Source organism: Triturus cristatus, chromosome 3_1 (genome assembly GCF_964204655.1).
Source record: "Triturus cristatus chromosome 3_1, aTriCri1.1, whole genome shotgun sequence".
Classification (NCBI taxonomy): domain Eukaryota; kingdom Metazoa; phylum Chordata; class Amphibia; order Caudata; family Salamandridae; genus Triturus; species Triturus cristatus.
In genome coordinates, this window is record NC_140583.1 from 994986231 (window position 1) to 995014160 (window position 27930).

At 43.4% G+C, this 27930-nt stretch overlaps 1 pseudogene; it reads right to left on the reverse strand.

Annotated features, from left to right (window-relative positions):
- LOC146861375 (uncharacterized) overlaps positions 1 to 22964 on the reverse strand; it is a 58142-nt pseudogene extending 35178 nt beyond the window's left edge.
- Between the last annotated feature and the right edge of the window lie 4966 nt (positions 22965 to 27930).

Below are 27930 nucleotides of genomic sequence, written 5' to 3' on the forward strand. Positions count from 1 at the left end.
GTTCTCCCACATCTTTCTTCCCTTTCTCATAGGGCGTTCTAGTAATCTCTTACACTTTCTTTTTTGTTTCAGCTTAATACTTCACCTTTTATTAGCCCCATGACGACAGCCTGTTGGCACACTTTTGGCACCTAGATTTTCAAGTTGTTGGCATACCTTCATGATTCCACAGCTCAAGATTTGAGTTTTCTCCTCCATCGAGCTACTCGAGTTACAGGCTCGTTGCAATTAAATGAGGAGGACACGAAAGCCAATGTTTGCCATATAGACTGACATCTCAATGCATCTTTATTGATGAGGTATTGTTGCTTTGAGAAGCAATTAAAGTGACATTGTCATATCATTTTCACCTCCTTGTCTTTAATAACATTCTATATTTCCTTGTTGCAGGCTAGGAAAATTAAATTTTTTCTCAGCATAGATAGCTGGTAATTGTCACTCTTAACAATGGAGTTTATCTGAGAGTTGAGAGACATACATTTGTTGAAGATAATTCCCAGGTTGTTTGCACTTACTAATGGAAGAGGAGGTTGACACAAGTTTTTTTGGCCAACTAAATGGAAATGTGTTGTGTATTTATGTATGTTGTGCCCTGTAATTAATAATTAGGACTTCGATTTTGTCCCCAATGAGGCATAGAAAACTGCCTCTCATCCAAGAGATAATGTGTTTCATACAGGCTGAGAATTTGTTTTGATCAGTAGCATTTTAATTTAGTTTGAAGAAGATTTGAGAGCTATTTCGGTATAGCTTGAACTGAATATAAGAGGAATCGATGGTGCGCCAGGGGGCGAATGAATGCATTAAGCAGTACTCGAGAGAGTGACGATCTCTAATAGACTCCTTCATGTACTGGTTTCCATATACATTGTACAGAGCAAATTGAGAATTGGCGTTTCCTGTTGAACAGAAACAATATGTTGCAATCTAGGGCAGTCCTGGCAGGCCTATACAGTCTTTCAATCTATAAGGTGCTGAGGTACACTGTCTAGGCTGTCCTTTTTTCAGTATTTATTTTTTGGTTATTTCAGTGGTGCTTTCTCATTGCTTTCTCATTGTTTTCCAAATCTTTCTTTTTAAACCAGTACTTATCAGTATTTATTCAGCTCCTACTCCCCCAAATAGACATACAGATGCTGTTTTTTACAGTGATTATTATAAAGCACATATTTAATATAAAGAAGAAGTATTGCAGGTTATGTAGCATTTTCCCATTGGCAGTCTGCCCAATGCGCATATGTTAGTCTCTTTTATGCATTGAATGCCTATGTTTTGCACTCTCATACTCACACCCCGTTACCTCTCACATTCACTTTGTTAGGTGTCTGCCTGGTTTACAGAACTATTAATGGATTAAAAAGATAACAGTGCTATATTTAAATGTTTTAATAAGCAAAAGTCCTAGACACAGTTGTGGGTCATTCACCTACTCCTTAGTAAGTATTATTACATTGTAAGGGTAGTCAACCCTTCAAACAGCATAGTACCTTGTAAAACATTTATCACTGTGAAGATATCAGATTAATTTGATGTGTTGCACTGCATTTTAAGGCATGTGAAACTTGATGCTCTAAGCATGCTTGCTCACCACTGATTTTCTGCACTCTTCCTGACTATAATAAGGTAGTGCTTCTGTTGAGCAGATATTGATAGTTTGAAAATGTTTCCATGGCAAACACCTGACTAAAAATCAGTCCTAACCTTTGTCACATTGTATTCTGGGACTTGCAATTTTGCTTTTAATGTTGTAAGTATGGGGTGTGAACCCTTATAATAAAGTTGGGTAAAGAGCCAGGATTAGCCGAAGGTATCAACCATAACAATGGGGCATCTTGCAGCTATGCATTCTGTTGGTTTTTTGAAAAGTCTTGTGCCATGTTTTCAATTCTATCCCATGTATATGGCGACAGCACTCTTTTCACAGGAACCTGTCACCACACCTTGCATTAAATGTTCAAAGCTTGTGGTGTTAGGCAGTTAACCTACTATCAATACTGACTTGTTAAAAAAGGGGGCTTATATATCTAAGGGTTTTAGTTTTACCCATTCTGTGTTTTGGGTAAATGTGATAGTACATCTTGACTAAGATTCTATGAGCCAGCCATTTCACACATCAGTGAAATAATTTAACGCTGCCAAATAATCAAATATGATTTTACTGTTTCCTGATTTTCTACAATGTATAACATAATTAGATGAGTCCCAAAACACACTTCTAAACCCTGCTACTTTAATCCAAGTGAACAAAGTGATTAGAAAGTAAAGGAAGAAGAAGCAGTATTTTAAGGATATCCCTAAACAATAAAACACAAGCACAATAATAATCGTAGACCAGTCTTTCTTGCTGCCACATTGTTTAACAAAGTTACATTGTGTTGGCCACTTCATGAAGAAAAAAAGGACTCATTCTCTGTCACTTTCTTTGAATGGCATTTTAGTTTGTAGTTATGCAGGTGTTTTTCAGTGTTTATATGTTTACATTGATGAGAGTTGTTTCCTTTCCGTTGAGGTTTTATCAGTTAAAATAGGTTTAAACCTAAAACAAGATTGCCTAACTGTTTCATAGGCAGAAGAGAGACAATTATTCAAACTGCTTTTCATTGGGATACACATCCAGATCCCCAGAGATCTGTAACAGGACCTAACCTACCTATTTTCAATATCACGGTCACTAAAGAATATACTTTTCTATTATACTTCAATAGCCAGTAACCATCAGGCCTCAACTCTAAACTATCTGAAAGGCAAGCAAACATAATGCTGATAGACTATTTGACTCTCTCTGATCAATGGATACATTAGCATTATAAAGGGTGATCAGCTTGAAAAATGCTAGAGGACAATACAAATGGTAGTAGGTGGACGCCAGCACACAGCAAGCACTACCGCCGTGAGGGGAATGGCCCCCATCCATCAGCTGCCTGCCGTGAGAGGAGCGGCCACCGGCCACAACACTCTTCTGCCGTGAGGGGAACAGCTACTGGAGACTACATCTCCCAGCAGCCCCATATCGGCACTTGCCGCAACGCTGTTGGCCCGCGCCCGGAGGCACGATAAGAACTCTGCCGGCCTCCCGCAGCACGGGACGCGCACAGGTGGGCCCGTCTGAGCCCGTTAGAGACTGTAGGAGACCAGGCTGGGCAACCCCTCTGATAGGCATCATCCCTCAAGCTCTACTGTGGTGAGTTATATGTACTGTCATTACGAGTGCAGAAATACTACGCTATGGGGAAACGTACCATCATACCAAGCTCCCGTACTTCTACCTCCATAGATAGTATGCTGGAAAGAGCAGTTAACATTGTCGCTAATGAGATTGAACTAACCGAGAGGCGTTTGTCCCTGGGACTGGCAATACCTCAGCTTGTTCCTTCTGCTGTGGAAGGTGATTGTATTAGCCCCCCCCCTTGACACCGAATGCATTAGCTACCACCCTCATGGACTTACAAGTCTTGGACATTGGCCGCAATATGGAAAGTAATCAGGGTAGTGAGGGCATTGGGGCTGTGGAGGATCTTCTAGGAGCAACCTGTAACAAAGATATTGTACCATATATGAATGTTTCTCCTAACCCAGTAATTACAGGGGCAAAAAGAAAGCGTAAAGTGACCAAACCTACGAGCTTCAAGAGGAAACACCACCTCTATTAAAACAACAACATACTGCCTTGATCTCTTAGATTCAAGGTACAGTGACTCCAGCGGACACTATAACTACTAACGCCAATGGCATTGTTGATTTCACACCATCTGAAACATTAAATCGCTCCATTCACACTCAGACTGAGTCCATTACAGGTCCCTCACCTCTCTTTAGACTTGGCGATACCTCAATCGACATTATAGTGGACACTGTGTATGAGCGCATCAGAGCTCTTATTGATAAGAATTTTAGTACTCTTTGGAAACAGTTTAGATCATTTGGAGTCATTAACAAACAAATCAAGTTCATATACTAACATCCTTAAACCGACCCCACAACAAGGGGAGACTCTCAAATCACAGCCCCCACTCACAGCGAGCTCTAATAAGCTACCGCAAAATCCGACTTCCACCCACCTTCCCTCTACTAGTACTACCAGTGTCTGTGACAACTGTTTTTAAAGTCAAGGAATGTTTTATATCTAAACCCATCCCAGCACAGAATGAATCGCTAACAACAAACATCATTAGTAGCCCATACCCGTCAGTTCACCAAGCTAGCCAGATTGCCACCCCAAATCTTGTAAATTATGTCACTCTAGCCTGTAACAATCAGAGTGTGAAACCCCGTATTGTGGATAATGTCAGTGATCATGCTGAGGCCAGCAAAGAAATTCTTGGCTTACCTCTGGCAGCTTGCCCCTATGTCTTAGTCCTAGCAGGGGTTTCCCCTCTAAGAAAAAACCAGACTGAGACATGGGACCAACTGAGAAACAAAAGTGGCGACTGGCTTATTAAACATAAAGGATTCAGGGTGGCAAATATCAGTGACATCATAATGGTGCGCAGGGTAGGGTGGGTTGGACAATCACCCAAGAACATCGAGGTAGATTGCATTGTCATTAACATTCCCCACCCATCGCTAGTGAGATCAATACTGACGATGCAGGAACTTAGAAGCACTGTACCTACTCATATTTGGTCATTACCACTGGGCTTTTTTTACAAACCGACCCTGGGGCTAAACACATTTGTCATCACTCCGCTTATGGCATATAATCGATTTTCTGTTTTGTCTGGCTTAGACAGATTGGATTGACTACTGCCCACTGTAACATAATCTGAGCTCATTCCCTCGAGTCGCATGCCCAATTCTACAGGAAATGACACCTCAGACCACACGATCTAAACCTGCATGTGCTAAGCTGGAACATTGCTGACTTATCCTTCAAAATAGGCTCTGTAGAGTGGGTAAATATAGTTAAGAAATACGACATTCTCATGTTCCATGAAACGTGGGCAACAAGGGAACTATGGGGCATATCATCAAGGCGATGCGAAAAAATTATCGCCGCTTTAGCGTCCGTTTTCGGACGAAAAGCGGCGATAATTTTATCGCCCTATCAGCATGGACACGCTAACGCATGAATCCATGCCTTAGCGCCTGTTTCCTGAACGCCCAGCTATGCATCTCTAATGAGATGCAAAGTGGGCGTTCCTTTCCAAAATAACTGGAGAAATGTCGCTAACTGACATTTCTCCAATTATCAATGGGCACTCTAACAAGCATAGCGATAAGAAAAGTAGTGCTAACCGCGGTTATCGCTACTTTCCTTACGCCTGCTTTTAGTTTGACTTAGCCATGACATCCAATGAAAGGTGGATATCATCGTTAAGTCTGCCCTGCCCTATCAACAACGTAGCGCCAAACGTTGTGCGATTATCGCTGGAATCCCAGCGATAATTGCACATTTGGCAGCTAACTCAGTTATTTTCATCGCTCTGGAGATAAGCGTCGCTGATAGCCCGCTATCTCTGCGATAAAAACAAGCGATAGCCGGCGATAATTATCCTAGCGCTAAGTGCGCTTAGCGATAATTATCGCCGGTTGTTGATGATATGCTCCTATATATCGAGGGTTTTGTATGTTTTAACATTATCGTACCCACCCCCAAACAAGGTCGCCCATCTGGTGGACTTTCTATTTGGGTTAATATTTCCTCAGGCGGTAGCGTTAAAACCCTTGTCACAAATAATGATAACTATCAAGCCGTGATTTACACACGAGGGGCCTCAATTTGCTTCATTAATTTTTATAATAATGATTTCTTGACTGCACCAAATATGAATTTTATTAACTTGTTTAACTTTGTTTCTGATTTACAAAACAAAACGGCGTTTTGTAACTTGGCCGGAATTTGTCTGGGTGGTGATTTTAATGCCAGGATGTCAAGGGTAAGCGAGTTAGCTACTGTTCCTACTCTAGATGCACACACACATGTAAAAGAGGGAAAGAACTGTTAGACCATCTGTCAAATCACAACCTATTTAACGTGATGAACATTGCTGACGTACACTATAACGCCTGCTGTCCTAATCCAACATATAGAGGCCGTAGGTGCGCCTCGACAATAGATTTTGTTTTTATTTCTGCCTCGTTAGAAGATCTTTTATTAAAAGCTGAGGTCATACCCACCGTGCACGGCGACCATAATCCCATCTCGTCCATAATTAGGATTGCCCCTAGACCTGTTTTTACTAAAGAGCCTGGAGCTAGAAATCTTATGCCCTCAACGGATAGTTTGAGAGTAATCTGGAATGGTATTGACAATGGTAAACTATTTTCTAAAATGATAATAGCTTATTCCTCATCCATTGAGATCTGTTTAGCATCTGCCGATCCCAACCCAGAGGTAATTAATGCTTTTGGCCATCCATGCGCTGGTATTAAATAACTGAGCTCGCGGCCCACACTTAACAATACCCATAATCCGAGATGGTTTAACAACACTTGTTCACGAGCAAATAAAGAGCTCCGCGCAGCACTTGCAGTGGTACCTAGGGATGCCCCTTTGTTAAATCCTTGAGACAACTTTATAAACAAACGGTGAAGCAGCGTAAAGACCAGCTTTTAATAGAACGTTGGGATAAGTTTGCTTGTGCTGCCAGTCTTAACAACGGAAAGGGTTTCTGGGCGGCAGTTGAAGATATGAGATCTGTAAGCCTTATACTTACTCCTTTAAACTGTAACATAAGCAGTGAAGCTTGGGAAGCCCATTTTACTACAATCTATACAGCTCCCACTGAGAGTGAGAATCTTTTTGATTCCAAAGTTGTCTCACGGATTCAGATATCTGTATCAGAAGTAGAGGATGCAATTAATCAAAGTTTAGGCAATAAGGCCCCAGGCCCCGACAGGCTCCCCATTGACCTCATTAAGCATAAACCGGAGTTCTGGGCACCCTTGTTTTTAACAACCTTACAAATACTTTTTTACCTAGCACATGGTCTACCAGCATTATTGTTCCGATTTTTAAAAAAGGGGACCGATCCAACCCTGGCTGTTACAGACCGATCTCCCTGATTGATAACACACTTTAGATACTTGGGAGGATTATGTTTAATAAAATCAGATCATGGGCTGAGGAGGAACACATTTTAAATAAGTGCCAGTTAGGATTCAGAAGTAAATTGGGAATGGTTGAACAATGTATAAATCTCAACCTGATTGTTGGTAAATATACTGTAGCTCGGCAATCTCCCATTTACTTGGCTTTTATGGATCTCTCCTCAGCCTTCGATTTTGTAAACAGGTCACGTCTATGGTCAGTTCTTTTAAAGTATGGGTTGGACGAGGTCTTAGTTCATTTTTTAGCCTATTTGCACTGGGACTTGAAAGCTCGGGTGAGGATTGGTAAGGACGGGGAGGTTTCGGGAGACATCAATATTGGTAGAGGGGTCAGGCAGGGGTGCATTTTAGAACCACTTTTGTTTATTTTATACATCAATGAGTTACACAATGTTCTGTCTGCACTCACCAACGATGTCCTGAAAATTAATGGCAATGTACTCTCCGTCTTACTATATGCGGACGACGCGGTTCTAATGGGTCTGACCCCGAATGCACTGCGCACTTTATTTGTAGATTTTATGGCCCGGCCTAGATCTTTGCACTAATTTTAAGAAATCTTTTATAATGAGTTGCAGCCCTAAAAAGCGCCATATTAACTCAATTTCCTCAGGATCTGAACGACTCCAATGCACTCGCAGTTTTCCATACTTGGGTTTAATGTTCTCAGATAATAGTTCTTGGGCAGCCCATTTAGCGTACAGTAGGAGTAAATTTCTAAAGTCCATCAATTCAATTTTGTGCCTTCCACAACCAAAAAGAACTGAGGTAGTGCTATCTGTGATTAAAATCTACAAAACACAATGCATACCGACGACAACATATGGTGCAGACGTCTGGGGTTTTATCAAATGTAGTAGCATCCAGGGAGAAGAAAACAGATTTTGTAGAAAACTTTTGGGGGCCCCAATGTCATCATCAAATTTTATTTGTCACAAGGAATTAAAAGTGACCTATATTAAAGACTACATCAGGTCTCACCCGGCTATATTCTGGCTGAAAGTCTGGCAAAATGCAGCAGCAACGCTAATTAGAGAAATCATAGCGGACTGCCTTAAATGCGATAGGGGCAGGGACATACCGTGGCATGCCGCTGTTAGAAATTGTCTGATTAGCGTGAATTTCGATCATATCTTCCTAAACCCAAGTAACACAGAGGGCATAACTAAGAAAACCCTCCAGGAGGCTTTATATGATCAATACAGTGGCTCAAGACATGCAACTGAGCTCCTGAAATCGTCAGTTGCAAGGTATATGTCCCTGGTGTCCGCTAACTGCCCCCTATCACACTTGCCATCCAGCTATCTTTTAAAAAACTTAAGTCGCTGGGAGAGAAGCCTACTCTTCCGCCTTAGGGCAGGCACCTTAAAATATCTATTGTGCTTCCCCATAGGCTTTCACAAAAACCTTGCGCAAATGACCTGTCCCTGTGGCAATCAGAGCAACCAATCAATGTTACATTTTTTAATCTGTTGTAATTTTTATCAAAAATACACCAAACAATTTTTGATTCCTTTTTTTAAGGCAACTGCCACTGTTGACTGCAGAATAGCCCACATGGAAATTTTAAATCTTGAGAGGATAGATTTGATTTTTAGTGTTAGTTCCTTTTTGAAGGCGGCAGTCCGTTCACGCGCCTCAACGAGTACTCCATAAACGCATTTTTATTTCACTTAATAACATTTTGCTGCTATTTGCTGTGAATATCAAGCCTATATGTTGGGCGGTGCTTCGTAGAAACTGCTACCTGTTCATTATGGTTTTTACTATATAGTTTATATTTGACTGCACTTTAATACCTTATGCTGCTATTTGTCCAGATCTGATTGTACTCTGATAGACCATGCTGTGAATCTCAAGCCTAAATGTTGGGCGGTGCTTCGTAGAAACTGTTGCCCTGTACCTTATGGTTTTTATTATACAGTTTATATTTGACTGCACTTTAACACATTATGCTGCTATATGTCCAGACCTGATTGCACCTTGATATATCATGCTGCTATTTGTTCAGACTTTATTGCCCCATATGGATTTTACCTGTTAGCTGTTGACTGCCAAATTGCACTTTACCATATTATGCTGCTACTTGTTGGGCACAATTTAGCCATATGATTTGAAGAAGATGTTACACTATATATTTAGCTTCTTTTATAACGTGTATTTTTACTGTTGATCATGCTATATATTAGAAGTCTGTGTTTATTTGTTGTTTTTATATGCTGATTTTTAATTGTGCTTTTATGGACATTTTATATCAGAATAAAGATTTTTTGAATTGAATCGGTAGTACGTGCTGTAGAAATGTATGTAATATAACAGAGCATAACATAACATATCCAAACTATTGTGCAGATACAGTAAAATGTTGTCTGATCATCTTATAACAGAAACACAGTCCATAGCTCAACTTTGATGTGAGGGTTGACTTCAAAGTAGCTTTCTTTAGTGCACAAGTATTCCTATTAGCCCAGTCCTGTCTGCCAGCCTATCTGTGGAGGGTAATCAGTCCTTTGTGTGGGGACAGGACACAGACTATTCAAGTGAAGTTTTAACCCCTCCCCAGATGTATGTAGATGGGTATTCAGACACACCTATCCTTCCTGTGTTGCGGCTGTCTAGAGGGAATTCACAAAATGTAGCTGTCACCCACCCTAGACGTATATTGGAGGCAGGCTGTCAGGCACACAGAGCAGTAAGTGCAGAGAAATGTTCACTTTCTAAAAGTGGCATTTCTAAAACAGTAATGTTAAGTCCTACTTCACCACCAGGAGGATTTATCATTACCATTCCAAACATATGAAACATGAAAAAGCTACTCCTATCCGTTCAGGAATTACAGCTTAAAAGTGTATTAAGGAATTCCCAATGCTGGCCTATGAGAGGAGTAGGCCTCACAGTAGTGAAAACAATGAAATAGACTGTTTTTCACTACCAGGACAATTAAAACATAAATGTACATGCCATATGTTTTACTTACATAGCACCTTGCCCATAGGGTTACTTATGGCCTACCTTAGAGGTGACTATTTAAGGAGCGTTTGAGGCTTGTCATTAGCTTTAAATGCCAAGTCGAAGTGTCAGTTAACTGCACACACAGTCTCTGCAATGGCAGGCCTGAGACACGTTTGAAGGTCTACTTGCGGTGGCATAATTAGTGCAGCAGACCCACTAATAGCATTTGAAGTACAGGCCCTGGGTACATGGTATACCACTTTACAAGGAACTTACCAGTACATAAAATATGCCAATCAGTTATACACCAATGTCATCATGTTAAGGGGAGAAGCACATGTATGTTAGCACTGGTTAGCAGTGGTAAAGTGCTCAGAGTCCTAAGGCCAACAAAACAAATCTGATAAACATGGGGGCAAATGGCAACAAGTCTTGGTAAAGACTACCCTAAGGATGGCAGGTCTAACACCATTACTATGAGCTTCCAGTGCTGTCTAAGTTATGGTTCCTTCAAGCCCTGCTCTTGAGGATTCTGTCTCAGACCGGAGTCTATTTTCTGAATGTTGAATAATCAGTAATGTGGGTGGGTTAAAACTAAGGGTGGGCGTAGTGGGCGTAGTGGGGCTACGTGAAGCAGCACGTAGTGTGCCCAAATCTACGCACACTACGCGCTTCGCGTAGCCCCACTACGTGCCACCCACCTCCCGCCCGCCCTTCTTTTAAATAATATAAGCAATGAAAAATAAATTAAAGTAAGTCGACTTACCCGTAAGCGCGGCGTCTCCGGGGCTCCCTCTTTCTGTTTCTAATTTCTTCTGGCAAATGCGCATGCGCGGAGGCCCGCGCATGCGCATTTCTCGCGAGAAATGCGCATGCGCGGGTGTCCGCGCATGCGCATTTGCCAGAAGAAATTAGAAACAGAAAGAGGGAGCCCCGGAGACGCCGCGCTTACGGGTAAGTCGACTTACTTTAATTTATTTTTCAATGCTTATATTATTAAAAGGAGGGCAGGCGGGAGGTGGGTGGCGGGTGGCAAGCATCTACGCTTCGCCCTCGGCGTGTGCGTAGCGCTGCCCTGCTTCGCCTACTTCGGAAAGTGCGAAGCAGGCAGCGCTACGTACACTACGTGGGCGAAGCGTAGTGCTACGCCCGGGGTTAGTTAAAACTCAATTTCGTTTTCTAGCTGTCTGTTTACAGTGAACAGTGGTTAGTGTTGGCCAGTCTGTGTAGTTAGAGGTATTTACCAATTTGAGCACATGCCATCTCAGTGGACGGGCAAACACATTGAACAGCTTTATGTTTGTGCCTGAGGTAAGAGAGAGTATAGCATCTTGATAGGATCCACGGTTTAACTTTAAATCAGGCTAGCTACGGAATGTTGGGTAGGTGTTAATTCATTGTCATATGTTTTCTGTAGCATGGATTGCTGTTGTGAACTAGTTGAGATCCAGATATATGATGACTCTGAGCTGTATTGGATGAGTGTGATTCCTCACCAGTGTGTTCTATTGGGGGTTATGAATGTTTATTATCATATGTGATACTGTGTAAATGTGGTCAAACTCAACTACATGGAATATTGTAGCTGGGTTGGATGTGCACTCTATGTGTTATGTTGAGTGTTTAATTCTGTTTTCTAGCACAGGGTGCTGTTGCATGCACAGTGACATCCAATCATTGGTTGCATCTGTAGTTCTCTTCACTCATATAAGCATACTTGTCAAGCATTAACTGTTGTAATTGTTGTATCCTTCTATACTCATCTTCATTTTTGGAGCATTACCCATCCTGAACTCATCTAATCGTCCAAACAAAGTTTATTTTTCTCGTAGATTTCAGTGGGATCAGCCACCATAAAAACCTTCCTACCCCTTTGAAACATTTTGTATATCCACTACCTTCATTAGTATCACTGTACAAAACCACCTGATTCAACACCCAGGAGAAATGCAAGAGGTTCAGCAGATTGCAGATACTCAATTAAATATAACTATTGTCCTGATGGGTGTTCAGGGTACTACCTAAGATATTGTATCGAAAATGTGAGTGTTGTCGCTTTGGATAAAAACTGTTCTGAGTGTGACAATACCCAAATATGTTGTGTGTGTACTATGTTGGATACTTGCGTTGTGTTCTCTGTTATGTTTCCTTTTGGGTGTGGGAAGTAGGATGCTCATTTAGAATTTGCTGACTGGTGCTTCTTCCATAAAATGGAGAATGCACCATTTCACCAAACTCCTGGGTCCCGCTTGTCAGAACCCATTTCAGGCACACAGGGCCTACTGGGCCCAACCGTGGTGGTTGAGGCCATTTCTTCCTGAAGTCCCAGGGCCCGGCCTACTATGGATTCTAAGCAACTGTGCCAAGTACCCTATCTGCCCTTTACTCTAAGTGGTAGATGTAACCAAGCAGCCAATGCTCACTCAGAGAGAATGTAGGTACTGGTTAGTGACCACAACTCATAACTCAAAGGGAATTTTACACTTACTGCCCATGCCGGGTTCATTAAGTTTTCACTGTAGTTAACTGGACGTACTTCACTAGTATTTGTAGCGGACTTATCAAGGTCCGATGTCTACTCTATAGATTCAGACGTTTGGAATCTATATGTGAATTGGATGGGATTATTTTTACTAGTGAAGTATGTCCCATTAACTACAGTGAAAACGTAATGAACCTGGCATGGGCAAAAATTGTAAAATGCCCTGAATAATAAAATAATGTTAAACTCAGTGGATGTGAGCATAGTGATATTATTATCTGATGTACGTCTCAATAACCCTATTTGTCATGCAGTTACGACCTATACTGGGTACATTGGTACATAGGTTTTGAAGTTTTGCTGGCAGAAGTCTAGTAAAGTTGTCCTTTTCACACAGCCCTTCAGGCTGCTTGGCTGATAACCAAGTTTGGGATCTCAACCTCCCCTTCTTATAGTGCATTTCCAGAGACCAACATGTAATTCAGGGTCTGAGGGCCCTATTCGCAAAAGTAACCTGAGACAAAATCCTAACTTTACGACTTTCGGTATTCACAGAAGGCATTTAGGAGCACTACAGTTAGGGTTTATCTTAGTTAAACCTAAGTTTTGGTCTTAAGTTAAATTTAAGACAAACTTAAGTATAACTGAGACAAAACCCTAGTCGTAAAGTTAGGATTTTGCCTCAGTTAAACTTAAGTTTGTCTTAAATTTAATTTAAAATTTAAGATTAACTGAGACAAAATCCTAACTTTAGTACTCCTAAATGCCTTCTGTGAATACCGAAAGTTGTAAAATTAGGACTTTGTCTCAGATTACTTTTGTGAATCGGTCCCCTAGTCTTTGAAGTTTTACATTGGGGTTCTGCTTCTTTTAAAGTAGACCATTCTCCTTCTCTTCTTTTTTCATGAAAGCCTGTCTGCCACAGCAGGCAAGACTCCAAAGCTGATTATCCCTATATACAATTCATGAGAGTGACCAGACTTTACACTTGGATGTCAGCCACAGTGATATGCATCAAAAGGTTAATCTCAAACCCAAGCCTCAGTCTTTGAGATTCGCTAATCAGCCCCATCTCCCTTCCTGAGCTGTGTCAAGGCCCCTACCTTGTGATCTATCTCTGAATTGGAAGAGTAGTCTTTTGAAGTGTAGAGGGAGCCTCTTCCTTTTTTCCTCCAGTGTGTTTCCCTCCCATCTCAAAGGAATGCAGCAACACACAAATCTGTCTGGAAGGATTCCTCTCCTCCTCATGTCTTCACCAGGCAGGTGTGGGCTTCAAAAATGGAACCCAAGGTCCTCCACGTAATGTACTATTGCAGACACATTTACTCAGTGGACATTCACAGCACACTTACTGTTCAGCACTAGTCCCTTAATGCTTTGAACTCTTACATGTATGTACACATGCATTCAGCACACACTCATTCTGCACACAATGCTCAGCACTGAAGCTTTTTTATGTCCAATTAGGGTGTGCTATTTACAAACATACACACTGCCAGCACACACACGCCGCACAACACTTCACCCTTCATGTATTGCACTTCACACAAGCACACATACATCCAGCACATGCTCTCATTGTGCATGCACTGCACAGCACTACACCTCTTATGTTATGTAGTCCTTACCAGCATATATACACCCAGTACATGCACTACCCACACATATATGGCACAGTAAAGCTCTATCCCGTACCATACCCTTCTCATGCACACATACATTCAGTGAAGACTCACTTCTTCTCCACTGTGCAGCACTCCACATCTACCTTATGTAGGTCAAGGGTGAGTTAAGCACCCAGCTGCAGAACTTCTAAAAATGCAAGTGAGCCTATAGGTCTCTCCCCGTTGACAAAGAAAATAAAGGTCCTGTTCACTACCACTAATCACTACACAGTATGCTGCCACCTCTGCACGCATGCTTCCTTACTCCTGGTGAAGGTGGTAGGCCTATGTCATGGCGCACACGTGTTCAGTGTTCACCTATGACAAAAGATTTACATTAGACATCCAGAACAGTTCAGCTGGGAACTCAGGGCAGGGGTGCTTTTCTCTCACCATTATTTATCATGACCCAACAACGTTCCCCATTCAGAGGTGATGCTATAATACAGCAGACACAGGTGTTTTTAGGGTGACTTCCTGTGTTTATAATTATTACAAGATGAGGAATGCAAAACCAACTATGGGCCCACGGTTAATAAACTAGAAAGAAGTAAAGTGCCAATGCCCTGCTGTGTCACAGCTTGTTAAGCTTCCTTGGACAATGCTCTTAGATGTAAGGCGTGGGCAGGCAGTTCCAGTGGTGTGGCTCTAATAGAATCAAATGCAACATTGAGAATTTTCAAGGAAGGCGCATTACCAATGAGTCACTTGTGTGCAGTGTATTAAATCGCCCCAGGGCACAAAAGGGAAGGGAAAGCTGGAAAACAAACTCAATCACAGAGGACCTACAGACAAATGAACGCCCACGAGAAGGGAATCGGGCCTGATGGAGGCTGTGGACAAACTGGGTGTTCATTATCACTGCCCAGGCCGTCCTGGCATCTCTCTGCTCCCTTCTGGTAAATGTGCCTTCCTGGAATATTTCTGCTGTGATGCGATTGAATGCCAGAATGAGTGGGAGGATGAGCAGCAGAGAGAATGGTTATCCCTCCTCACTGCCCAACATAGCCCCTCGCGGCTTTAACGAGCAGCGACCTTGTCTTTGTTCCAGATAATGGAAAGTGAGACGGCAGCTGCTGCTGGGGGGTCAAGGCGTGCGGGGAGAGGTGGGGGAGGGGGGCTGCTGAATAAAAAGGCAGTAGGTGGTGGTGGCGCTCGGCAGTAGAGTCAGGCAAGGATTAAAAAGCAGTAGTAAGAGTAAGGGGGAAGATGTTGTGGGAAGTGGGTCAGTACCCCATCACTATGTATGAAGAAGGGGGAGGCGCATATTTAAACTATTTGCCCATCCATTTTTGTCAGCAGCAGGGGAGTAGCTGTCATTACTGCAGCCGGTGCAGAGGGTTGAGGGTCCACCTGAAGCTCAGTATGGAAACATTCAGCACCCAAACAGTGGGAGACGGGCGCATTTTCCTTGCTTGCATTGGGTAGATGATTCCTTGGAACTCCACTGTTCCTTAAAATAAATACAGGCATGTTTAAAATGGGCGGAGTAATCATTTGCAGGATAAAAAATTAGGTCAATAGTTAGGAGCACTTGCCAGATGGTGGATCTCTATGGCTTCCTTCCGCAGGTAGATTTTAGGACTGCCCCCAGCAATTCAGGATGTTCCCTATGCCGAAATGTATTTTAAAAAGAGTTAGTGCAGTGCTAATTTTAGAGGAATATTGTGTACAATCTGCATTGGCAAATGACACCTGATGCTAATTAATTAATCCTCCTAAAAATGATTGCTGGGCTGCAAGCGTGAACTTCACAGTAGTGCGCTCTAGAGTGGAAAGAAAGATAGGAGAGAACAAGGAAAGCACAACATTCAGACTGTCCAGGAATACCTCAAACTCTGCAACTGGATGCAGCAGGATTTCATGACATTGACAGAGTGCAGCGTGTCATGAAATCCTGGTCCTAATGTTAAATACGTTTTTGGGGATTTACCATATCTAACAAGCATTGGCTACACCAATACGTCTGGCCTAAGAATGACAGTGCCTTTTGTGTCATCGATGGGCTTAGGCGTTCAATAAGTGATCATGCATATACACTTTCACTCATCTTTCACTCATACATCTATCCATCCACTGACTAATTCTTACATTCACTCTCTGACACAGCTGCAATAATTCCTCTTCAATCCTGAGGGTCCCTGGTGGCCAACTAGCCCTCCAGGTACCTCCAGTTAGTGCCACAGAGCTGCATTGCAGAGTGGTGTAAAAAGGGGCGTGGCCTCTGAACACCTCTCTGCAACGCAGCTCCCTGGAGCATACTGGAGGTACCTGGTGGGCGAGTTGGCCCCCAGGGACCCTCAGGATTGAAGAGGAATTAATTCCCCAACTTAAAACGCGCCACAGGGCGTGTTTGCACACATGTCACCTCAGGCCCTGTCCCCTTCCTTCACCACTGTGCAAACGCGCCCCCTGGCGAGTTGTAAGTTGGGCAATTAATTCCCCTTGAATACTGAGGGTCCCTGGGGGCCAACTGTACCACCAGGTACCTCCAGTATGCGCCAGGGAGCTGCGATGCAGAGAGGTGTTCAGAGGCCACGCCCCTTTTTACACCTCTCTGCAACGCAGCTCTGTGGCGCTTACTGGAGGTACCTCGTGGGATAGTTGGACCCCAGGGACCCTCAGGATTCAAGGGGACTTTATCCCTCAACTCAAAACGCGCCACGGGGTGCGTTTGCACAGTGGTGAAGGGAGGGGGCGGGGCCTGAGGTGATATGTGTGCAAACACAACCTATGTCACGTTTTAAGTTGGGGAATTCATTCCGCTTCATTCCTGAGGGTCCCTGGGGGCCAACTAGCCCACCACTTACCTCCAGTAAGCGCCGCTGCGCTGCGTTGCAGAGAGGTGGCCCAGGCCGTGCCCCTTTTTACACCACTCTGCAACACAGCTCTGTGGTGCTTACTCGAGGTAAGTGGTGGGCTAGTTGGACCAAGGGGACCCTCAGGACTCAAGGGGACTTAATCCTCCAATTTACAACGCACCAGAGGGTGCGTTTGCGCAGTGGTGCAGGGAGGGGGCGTGGTCTGATGTCACAAGTGTGGAAACGCACCCTGCGTTTTAAGTTGGGGAATTAAGTCCCCTTGAATCCTGAGGGTCCCTGGGGGCCAACTAAGCCACCAGGTATGTCCAGTAAGTGCCACAGAGTTGCATTGCAGAGAGGTGTAAAATGGGGCATGGCCTCGGACCACCTCTCTGCAACGCAGCTCTGTGGTGCTTACTGGAGGTACATGGTGGGCTAGTTGGACCCAGGGACTCTCAGGATTCAAGGGGACTTAATCCCCCAACTTAAAACGTGCCACGGGCGCCTTTGCACAGTGGTGTAGGGAGGGGGCGGGGCCTGAGATGACATGCGTGCAAACGCCCTGTGGCGCATTTTAAGTTGGGGAATTAAGTCCCCTTTAATCCTGAGGGCCCCTGGGGGCCAACTAGGCCAAAAGGTACCTCCAGTAAGTGCCACAGGCCTGCGTTGCAGAGAGGTGGTCCAGGCCACGCCCCTTTTTACACCTCTGCGCAACGCAGCTCTGTGGCGCTTACTGGAGGTACCTAGTTGGCTAGTTGGACCCCAGGGACCCTCAGGATTCAAGGGGACTTAATCTCCCAACTTAAAATGGCCACAGGGCGTGTTTACACAGTGGTGAAGGGAGGGGACGGGGCCTGAGGTGACGTGTGCAAACACACCGTGTGGCGCGTTTTAAGTTGGGGAATTAATTCCCCTTCAAACCTGAGGGCCCCTGGGGGCCAACTAGCCCACCAGTTGCTTCCAATAAGCGCCACTGCGCTGCGTTGCAGAGAGTTTGTCCAGGCCATGCCCCTTTTTACACCTCTCTGCAAAGCAGCTCTGTGGCGCTTACTGGAGGTACCTGGTGGGCTAGTTGGACCCCAGGGACCCTCAGAATTCAAGGGGACTTTATCCCCCAACTTAAAACGGCCACAGGGCGTGTTTGCACACATGTCACCTCAGGCCCCCCCCCCCCTCCCTTCACCAGTGTGCAAATGCACCCCGTGGCGCGTTTTAAGAGGTAGTTTTAATCCCCCTGCCCTATTATGTACTACGGTCTTACAGAGGAGGTCATGCTAATCACAGGGGTACCCCAACATCATGTTCCCTAGTGTATGTAAGTGTCTTTTAGCATAGCACTGGCTCTAGGCCTGGTTAGTCAGAGTCAGTTACCACCAGTACCCGTCTGAAAAAGTTGTGGGCACAGGAGGACTTTCTGCTCCTCTGTTGGTTCTTTCTGCACATCTCTTCTTCTTCCTGGACTTTTCTACGTCTTTGTGGACTTCTGTTGCTTCTTTCTGCATTTCTTTTTTTTCTTTCTGTGCGTTGTTTCTTCTTTCATCACATGTCCTACCTCTGTAGGCATAGTTAGAAACTAGCATTTAAAAAACCTTTGAAATTCACTGAAAAAACCATAGGTTTCAGGCATGTTATAGGTAGAAATTAGCATTTAAAAAACCTTTGAAATTCACTGAAAAAACCATAGGTTTTAGGGAAAGTTATAGTTAGTTGGACATTTCACTCGTACAAAACCATAGAAATTCCCCCGTTATTGTTAGTTCAGCTAACTATAACTCACGTCCCCGCAATGCACTGCTGATGGCGTCACATATTACATCACTCATGACATGGTCAGTGACATCACTCATGACATCTCAAATGACATAACTGATGACATCACTGATGACATCATCCAGTGACTGTGTGTTTCTGTAAAGTTTAAATATGTTTAATATATACAGGGAAAGGCGTATTGAAGAATAAGTGGGTGTATAAGTGTCTGAATAGATGATTTAGTAGGTGCGTGAATTACTCTATAAGTGAGTGATTAAACTTATCTTACTGAATGCATGGGTTAGTGATTAAACTGTGTGAATGTCTGTATCTGTCTGTCTGTTGGTGTGTAAGCAGCTGCATGGGTTTGCGAATAGCTACATGAGTGTCTATATGGGTTACTGATTGGTTGTCTGAGTATCTGTATGGGTGCCTGAGTGTTTGTGTGGGTGGGGTGTGTGTGACTCTGTACATAGATGTGTGAGTGGGTGATTCACTGGGTGCATGGTTTCAAGAGTGCATCTGTGATGGACTGTATGGGTGGGTGAGTGTGTGTATGGGTGTGTTAGTGAGTGAATGTATATCTCAGTTGTATATGTGTGAGTAACTATATATGTGAGAGCCAGTTTATGTGTGTGTTGGAGGATATAAATGGCTATAAGTGAGAGTGTGTGATTGTGAGAATGGCTGTATGGATGAGTCTGTGCTTGTATCAGTGATTGCATAAGAGCGTAAGTATATGCTAGTATTTGTATGAGTAAGTGAGCTGGTGTGTGTATAGCTGTATAGGTGAGTAAATGGCAGTGTGATTAATTATTTGCATGACTGACTAGGTGTGTGAGTACCTCTATGGATGAGTGGCAGTGTGTGAGTTTCTATACAGGTGTATGAGTGCATATGATAGTCCTGTACTGAGTGACCATAAGTATGAGTGACTGTACGGGTGAGTGAGTGGCTGTGTGTGTAAACCTCAGAATCAGTGAGTGGGTATGTAGTTATTGGTGTTGGAGTGTCTATGGTTTTGAGAATGGCAGTCTGTAATTTAGAGTGAGTGTATCAAAGGTTATATTAGGGTGTGAGAAGATGCATCAAATTATCACATGGATGATGTCATCAGTGATGTCATCAGTGATGTAATGTGAGATGTCATCAGTGATGTCACTGACCATGTCATGAGTGATGTAATATGTGACGTCATCAGCAGTGCATTGAGGGGGCGCGAGTTATAGTTAGCTGAACTAACTATAACGGGGGAATTTCTATGGTTTTGTACGAGTGAAATGTCCAACTAACTATAACTTTCCCTAAAACCTATGGTTTTTTCAGTGAATTTCAAAGGTTTTTAAATGCTAATTTCTAACTACAACGTGCCTGAAACCTATGGTTTTTTCAGTGAATATATATATATATATATATATATATCAAGTCAATCAGAGTTGCCCCCAGTGAAAAAAGCCTCAGCAGATAGGTTGTAATCCTTTTAATATATTCACGCTGGCTGCACACAAAGTCGGCAAAGAAAGTCCTCACAGTTTATATTCCTTGCCAGACGCGTTTCAAATCCTTCGATTCTTCTTCAATGGCACAAGGATCACACAGCACAGGACCGGAAAGTGCAGCTTATAAATTCAAATCACCTGCCCAGATGGGCGTGGTCTATCCAGAAGCCTCATGGTCTTCGTAGTTGCACCCAAAGTAACTCATGTGAGTCCGGCCTGAGTTGCATGTAAATAAAAGTTCACATAAAATCCCCAGTGGGATGACGCACAGTCTCTGCTCAAACTTGCTGCATGATGATGCCTTTGTGAAAGGGCTACCTCCCATAACGAACGCCAAGTGGCATAGCTTTGGGAAACGCTGAAATGGCAGCGAGGCTTCTTTCGCGGCCGGAGCAGGCCGCTTAAATCAAGTCAATCAGAGTTGCCCCCAGTGAAAAAAGCCTCAGCAGGTAGGTTGTAATCCTTTTAATATATTCACGCTGGCTGCACACAAAGTCGGCAAAGAAAGTCCTCACAGTTTATATTCCTTGCCAGACGCGTTTCAAATCCTTCGATTCTTCTTCAATGGCACAAGGATCACACAGCGCAGGACCGGAAAGTGCAGCTTATAAATTCAAATCACCTGCCCAGATGGGCGTGGTCTATCCAGAAGCCTCATGGTCTTCGTAGTTGCACCCAAAATAACTCATGTGAGTCCGGCCTGAGTTGCATGTAAATAAAAGTTCACATAAAATCCCCAGTGGGATGACGCACAGTCTCTGCTCAAACTTGCTGCATGATGATGCCTTTGTGAAAGGGCTACCTCCCATAACGAACGCCAAGTGGCATAGCTTTGGGAAACGCTGAAATGGCAGCGGGGCTTCTTTCGCGGCCGGAGCAGGCCGCTTAAATCAAGTCAATCAGAGTTGCCCCCAGTGAAAAAAGCCTCAGCAGGTGGGTTGTAATCCTTTTAATATATTCACGCTGGCTGCACACAAAGTCGGCAAAGAAAGTCCTCACAGTTTAGCCAGCACTCGTGTTACTATAAATCTGTTACAGATTCATTGGCGAAAAAAGAAATTAAAACAACAAACGCATTTCGGCAATCCTGCCTTCGTCAATGTCAGCGGCCGCAACGTCAAAGCAACCTTTAAACACATGATTCAAACACTCATTAGAAAACGGACAAGTTCATTATACAATTCTATTGGTGCCATCTTGGAACATGTTGTGAGACACAGTATTAGACTCTCAAAAACAACATTACTCGTTCAAATACCAAATTCATTCAGCAATTCATCTTGCAAATGCAATCAAAATCAGAAAGTATACCTTAAAGTCAATTTAAGCGCATCCTATGTACTACATTTACATTATATACATTAACTGCAATATTGCTATGTACATATTTACACGCTAATTTCTGTGGGGACTATTCCGTCCAGTGTATTTCTAGCGCTCAATGCACTACCTCGTTGTCTATTTAGGGATCACAAAACTGGTATCGCCCCGGACGGGCTTTTAATATTATCAAAATTGATAAGATCTGTCTGTAGAGGTAGTTGATCTTACTCTCCCCTCCCATGTTGTACAGTATTGTTATACCGCCCTGAATGGGCCTACTGTTGTCACACAGGATGTTATGCTTACTCCCGTCTCTAACACGTTCTCGATTGGCCAAACTGGCCAAACGGAGCAGTTACGTTCCTAAATGTACAGCGAGTTCCTCCCTCCTGTTCAAGCCTCCTGGAAATTTGCATTGGAGGTCTATAATGAATCTAGATTCGAGCCTCCTGAGTCTCTTCTCCATATGCCCTCCTCTAACTTCTCTGGGGACATGGTCTAGGCAGTGAAACTGCAGCAACGATCTGTGCCTCATGTGGTGGCTGGCAAAATGCCGTGCCACCGGATAGTTTGTATCATTGCTGGCGATGGCCCTTTGCTGTTCCAGGACCCTCATCGTTACCTGGTTGATTGTACTTCCGACATATCTGAGGTTGCACGGGCAAGTCAGACAGTAAACCACTTATGTGGTACTACATGTCATAAATCTAGTAATCTTCCTCGCTGTTTTCATCCCGCGCACCTCATATGTCGTAACCCTTTTACTGGTAGCACAGGCCCTGCATTTCCCACAGGGAAAGGAGCCCCGTAGATCGCCCAAACCTTGTTGTTGTTTCACTACCCCAAAGTGACTTTCTACTAGATGGTCTTTGATAGATCTCGATCTCCTAAAGGTGATACGCGGTCTCTCGGGTAGATCTTTCCCGATGATCCCATCCAATTTAACAATGTGCCAGTTCCTTTGCATGATTGCCCTTACCTCACCGCCCACATTCGAAAATCGGGTGATCATTCTGAAGTTGTTGGTCTCTACGCTCTTTTTTCTTGTGTTTATCCCCTGAATGAGGTCAATCCTTTTCATTGTGAGTGCCTTCAGATGAGCTGCCTGTAATGTTTTCTTCAAGTAACCTCTCACTCTAAAGCGACCCAAGCTCTGGGATGCCGCTTCAAGATAGTCTTCAGGCCTGGAGCTGTTCCTCTTGATTCTCAAGAGCTCCCCATAGGGGATGCTCTGGATCAACTTACACAGGTGGCTGCTGGTTCCATGGAGGACTGAGTTGCCCGCTGTCTCTTTTCTGTGCAACGCTGTATGCAATTTGTTGGCACTAACAACGACTCTTAGGCCCAGAAAGGTTACTTGCGTGGTGCTCATTTCCCCTGTAAAATCCAGATTGAGGTTATTCTCATTTAGGCTGGAGACATATTGCTTTGCTGATTCCATCGACCCTCTCCAAATTATGAAGCGGTCGTCGATGTAACGTCTCCATAACATGATCCACCCACTCTTCTGCCGTTTCGGCCCAGGCCACCTGCTTCTCCCTCCAGCCAACGAAAAGGTTTGCATAACGTGCCCTGTATCTGTCTGAACCGCTGGTTTTGGAAAAGGAAAATGTTATTATTTAGACAGAAGTAAAATTAACTCTTCCAGCATTTTACTATGTTCCAGGAACTTGAGGGGCCTCCCCTTCAAGAAGAATCTTATGGCTTCCAGCCCATCCGTGTATGTTATGCTGGTATACAGACTGGACGGGCCTAGAGTAATCATACCGAAGTCCACTTCCCATTCAATGCCGTCTGTCTTAGAAAGTCCTTGGTATCCCGTGTACACGAGGCTAGCTGTAAGACAAAGGGGAATAGGAAGTGGTCCACATATCTGGACAAGTTCACTGTTAAGCCCCCTATTTGAGGAGACTATAGGGCATTCCAGTGGTCTAGTGGCACTTTTATGGATCTTCGGTAGGTGGCAAAATGTTGGGATCCTCGGGTGTTTGTTTTGCAGGAACTGGTATTCTTATGTGGATAGAATCCCCTTCCGAAACCATTTCCCTATCATGTTTTCAAATGCTTGTATACTCTGGGTATAATCTGTTTCAGTCACTCTAGTATATTTGGTTTCATCATTCAGCTTTCTCAGTGCTTCATTACAATAGTTCTCTCTCGTTTGCAGAACTATATTTCCCCTTATCGTATGGTTTCACAACGATCATTTTGTCGTAGTTCAAATCATTTATTGCTTTCCTTTGTTTATAAGATAAGTTCCACTTACATGGGGGTTGTTCCTTCATCCTTAGTTCTAGCAAGTCTCTATTGATGTTGTCCGAGAAAATATCAATTGCATCTACCGGTGTTTGTGGGTAGAATTTCGAAATCGATTTGAATGGGCTAGGTGCACCCACCTGTGGTACTCCATATATTTCCCGATCCTCCTGTGGACCCCCAGATATATGGGTGCCCAAACCTTTTCCCAGTCTCAATTCCTCCATTGTTTCCAGGGTTTCAAGGTCATTTACTGTCAAGATGTCTGTCTCTTCCGCTACATTGTTGCTTAGCATTCTCCTTTGGCCCACATTCCTTAGTTTAAAATACTTGTATAGTTTAAGCTTCCGGATATACTTAAATAAATCTATCCTCATTTGTGTATATTCAAACTGTTCAGTGGGACAAAAGGTGAGACCCATGATTAATACGGACTCCTCCGTGTTGGCCAGATTTCTTGTTGACAATCGCAAGATTCTTTTCCTTCACTTCGCTGTCCTGCCCCTCCTGTTTCTGGTATTCCCAATGTTTGGTCTGGTGTTTCCTGCCGCCTCTTCTTGTGACTCTGATTTTCTTCTCCGGCGGTCAACCTTTTCCTCCCCTCAGCCACGTTTGCCTGATTAGGCTGAATTCCTCGCGAAAAAGGTTCTGACGTATGCTGCCTTGATCAGAGCTTCCTTCTTCCTCTCATTGTTCACCACTAGTTACCTCTGATTCTGAGGTGTCCCTGTGATCCACCACTGGGCGTTTTTTTGCTCTCAAGTCACGTCTCGGGGCGTCGTACTTCCTGGCGAAGGTCAGGATTCTTCCTAGCTGGTAATCCCTGGCGTCTCGCTTAAATTTCTGCTGTTTTCTTTCTTGGATTTTCTTTTCATACAGAGTTAGCCGCTTCTTTATTAATTCTTTATCTTCTCGGTGTTTCGTGTTATCCGCAGTCTGCTTTCTTCCAGTGCATCTATTTCTTCTAATGCCTTTGCACGATCTTTCCATGCAAATTTCACTAATATATGTAGCATCCCTTGTGATGAGCTCGCGGTGTATTCAGCCCATTCATTCAATAATTCCAGATCCGGGTTCTCATATGCTGGGACCGTGTAGATTCTCAGGTCCCTAGGCACCCGGTTAACGTCAATGTAGCTCTGTAAGCTGGTGGCCTCCCACCACTTACGTATCTCCCTCTCGTGCAGTCTTTCCAGTTGTAAGTATTTACTTTTCAAACTCACTTGACTGTTGCTCGATGCTGCTCCCTCGACTTGGGAAGCTGCTCCCATGCGGTTTTTAAAAATGTCCATTGCCGCTTCGCGGCGGGCCGCCTCACTAAACATGAGATAATCTTCACACTTTGCCCTGTAACTCGCTCTGCTGAACTATATAAATGCGAACTGACGTCTCCTTACCCCACCTTGTTTCCAGGAATCTGGTGCTCAGGGGTTTACGTTCAACGGTTCGTGCAGTGGTGCGGGCTCCTTCTCTGTATCTCAAAACGCTCTGAGTCTCTGCCAACGGATCCCGCACTCATGAGCGAGTGCCAGTCCTGCAGTGGCAGCGCCGCTCGTACACTTCAGCTCCCCACACAAGTAGAAACGACCAGCAATCGTGTTACTATAAATCTGTTACAGATTTATTGGCGAAAAAAGAAATGAACACAACAAACGCGTTTTGGCAATCCTGCCTTCGTCAATGTCGGCGGCCCCAACTTCAAAGCGACTTTTAAACACATGATTCAAACACTCATTAGAAAACGGACAAGTTCATTATACAATTCTATGGGCGCCATCTTGGAACATGTTGTGAGACACAGTATTAGACTGTCAAAAACTACATTACTCGTTCATATACCAAATTCATTCAGCAATTCATCTTGCAAATGCAATAAAAATCAGAGAGTATACCTTAAATTCATTAAGCGCATCCTATGTACTACATTTACATTATATACATTAACTGCAATATTGCTATGTACATATTTACACGCTAATTTCTGTGGGGACTATTCCGTTCATTATGTTTCCAGCGCTCAATGCACTTCCTCGTTGTCTTTTTAGGGATCACAAAACTGGTATCGCCCCGGACGGGCTTTTAATATTATCAAAATTGATAAGATCCATCTTAAGAGGTCTTACTCTCCCCTCTCATGATTTATACCATGTTGTACAGTATTGTTATATATATATATATATATATATATTTACTTTTGTTTTCTCCCTCAACTAGAATCGCTGCCACCAGATCATGGGTCACGTTGTCCCGTCGGACCCCCAGGGAGTAGGTCCATAAAATCCGTAAATTACAGTTTGCAAGGAGTAACTTATGGATAGATATATGACACCCTGCTAATTTCCAAGACCCCGGCAGGGTTGCAGAAGCTCTTGGACAGATTCTATTTGTTTTGTAATCCAAGAGGCTTGTCTATAAACACCGCAAAGACCAAACTTCTCTCGTTCACATCACGTAGACCATCTAAAACCACCCTTATGCTAGATGGAACTCCTCTCGAGCTAGTAAAAACTTTCGATTATCTTGGCATCAGAATTTCCGATAATGTTGGTTGGAGACCCCATCTGGATAACATGCTTCTTAATCACAAGCGGGCTGCGGGGGCTATTATCAAAGAACATCGCTCCTCGCAGAGCAGGCCCATTGCACCCACTTTAGTGATTTATCGAGCAAAAGCTGTTAGCTCGGCTCTGTATGGTGCCGAGCTATGGGGTTTCAACAACGTTGAAGAAATCTCTAGGTCAGAAAATAAATTCTTGAGGGAATTGGTCTCAGTCCCAAGGGGTACTCCTCTTAAACCCTTATTTAGCGATTTGGGTAGGCGAACAATTAAGGATCTGGCAAGATTGCGCCCCTTGCTTTTTTGGGCCCGCTTATGGCGCACCCTTGAGCTATCAAAGTACGTAGAGGGCCTTAGAGAAGTGATAAATACCCTGGGTTCACATAGAGTTGGTTGGCTTCGCAATATCAAGAAGTTTTTTCTCCTGTTGGGATTTAGAGAAGCCTGGGAGTTCGGTAAACCAATAAATAAGACTGATCTCAAAAGAGCTTATTGGGCATGGATCGATACCCAAGAGACCAGCAATCCCAACCAAGGCAGACTAACAGAAGATTTCTATTCACATAAACAAGTTGTTAGCCTTGAGTCCTACCTTGATTTTGTTCAGAAACCAAGAGATAGAACACTCTATATACAATTTAGATTGGGCACACTACCAACTCGAGAGTACACCCACAAATGGAAGCCTCCCCATCAAACCTCGGCATTTTGCCCGAGCTGCAGTAGGAAGGTCGAAAGCACGGCACACCTTTTGTTTGAGTGCCCAGCTTACAAAAACCCAAGAGGCAGGTGGTTAAGTCCGGTCTGCAGACAGCTGGGCACGTTGAACTACAGTGTAGCCCTCAGAATCTTACAATCAGATACTAGCGCTGTGCTGGTTTGTGGTGTGGCCAAATTTCTTGGGTGCTCTTGGATAATTTGGTTCAAGTCTCTTCGTTCTGACACGATATTTTAGCCTTCTTACATTTTATTTCTTTTAGATTGTCTTTTACCAACTAAAAAGCAATGGGACTAATATTGAAATTTAATTCTTTTTATCTGATTGTAAATATCACATCATATGTCAAATGTATTTATTCAATTTTTAGCATTCTTTCCCACACGATAAATTGTATCTTTTATGTATGTATGTTGTTGCTTTTATGATACAAATTTTTATCGAAATAAAGCTTCGATTGATATATATATATATATTTTCAAATTACCGTTACTTCAAAGTAAAGGATGACGACGCCGTGTCTTGCATAAATACAAAATTTAATGCTCAGCTGTTGGACGCGTTTCGCCTGTCCCGCAGGCTTGTTCACCAACCATTAACAATAAAGTTTGCCACCATTTTAAGACACTCGCTACGTGTCACGTGCACAAAAACTACAATTGCAGTGTATTCGACAACAGACTCGTAGTTTTATCAAAAGAACATGAAGTCATGTTAAACACTTTTTCAAATCGCAGCTTGATTTAGGGATTAATTAATAACCCTCATTAATGAAAAATAAACCAAATATTCAAAGAAAAACAAGCAAAATAGCGCTGGAGGACAATTCACGTTCAATGCGTTATCCTTTTGATTCAAAAACCATAATGTTTGGTA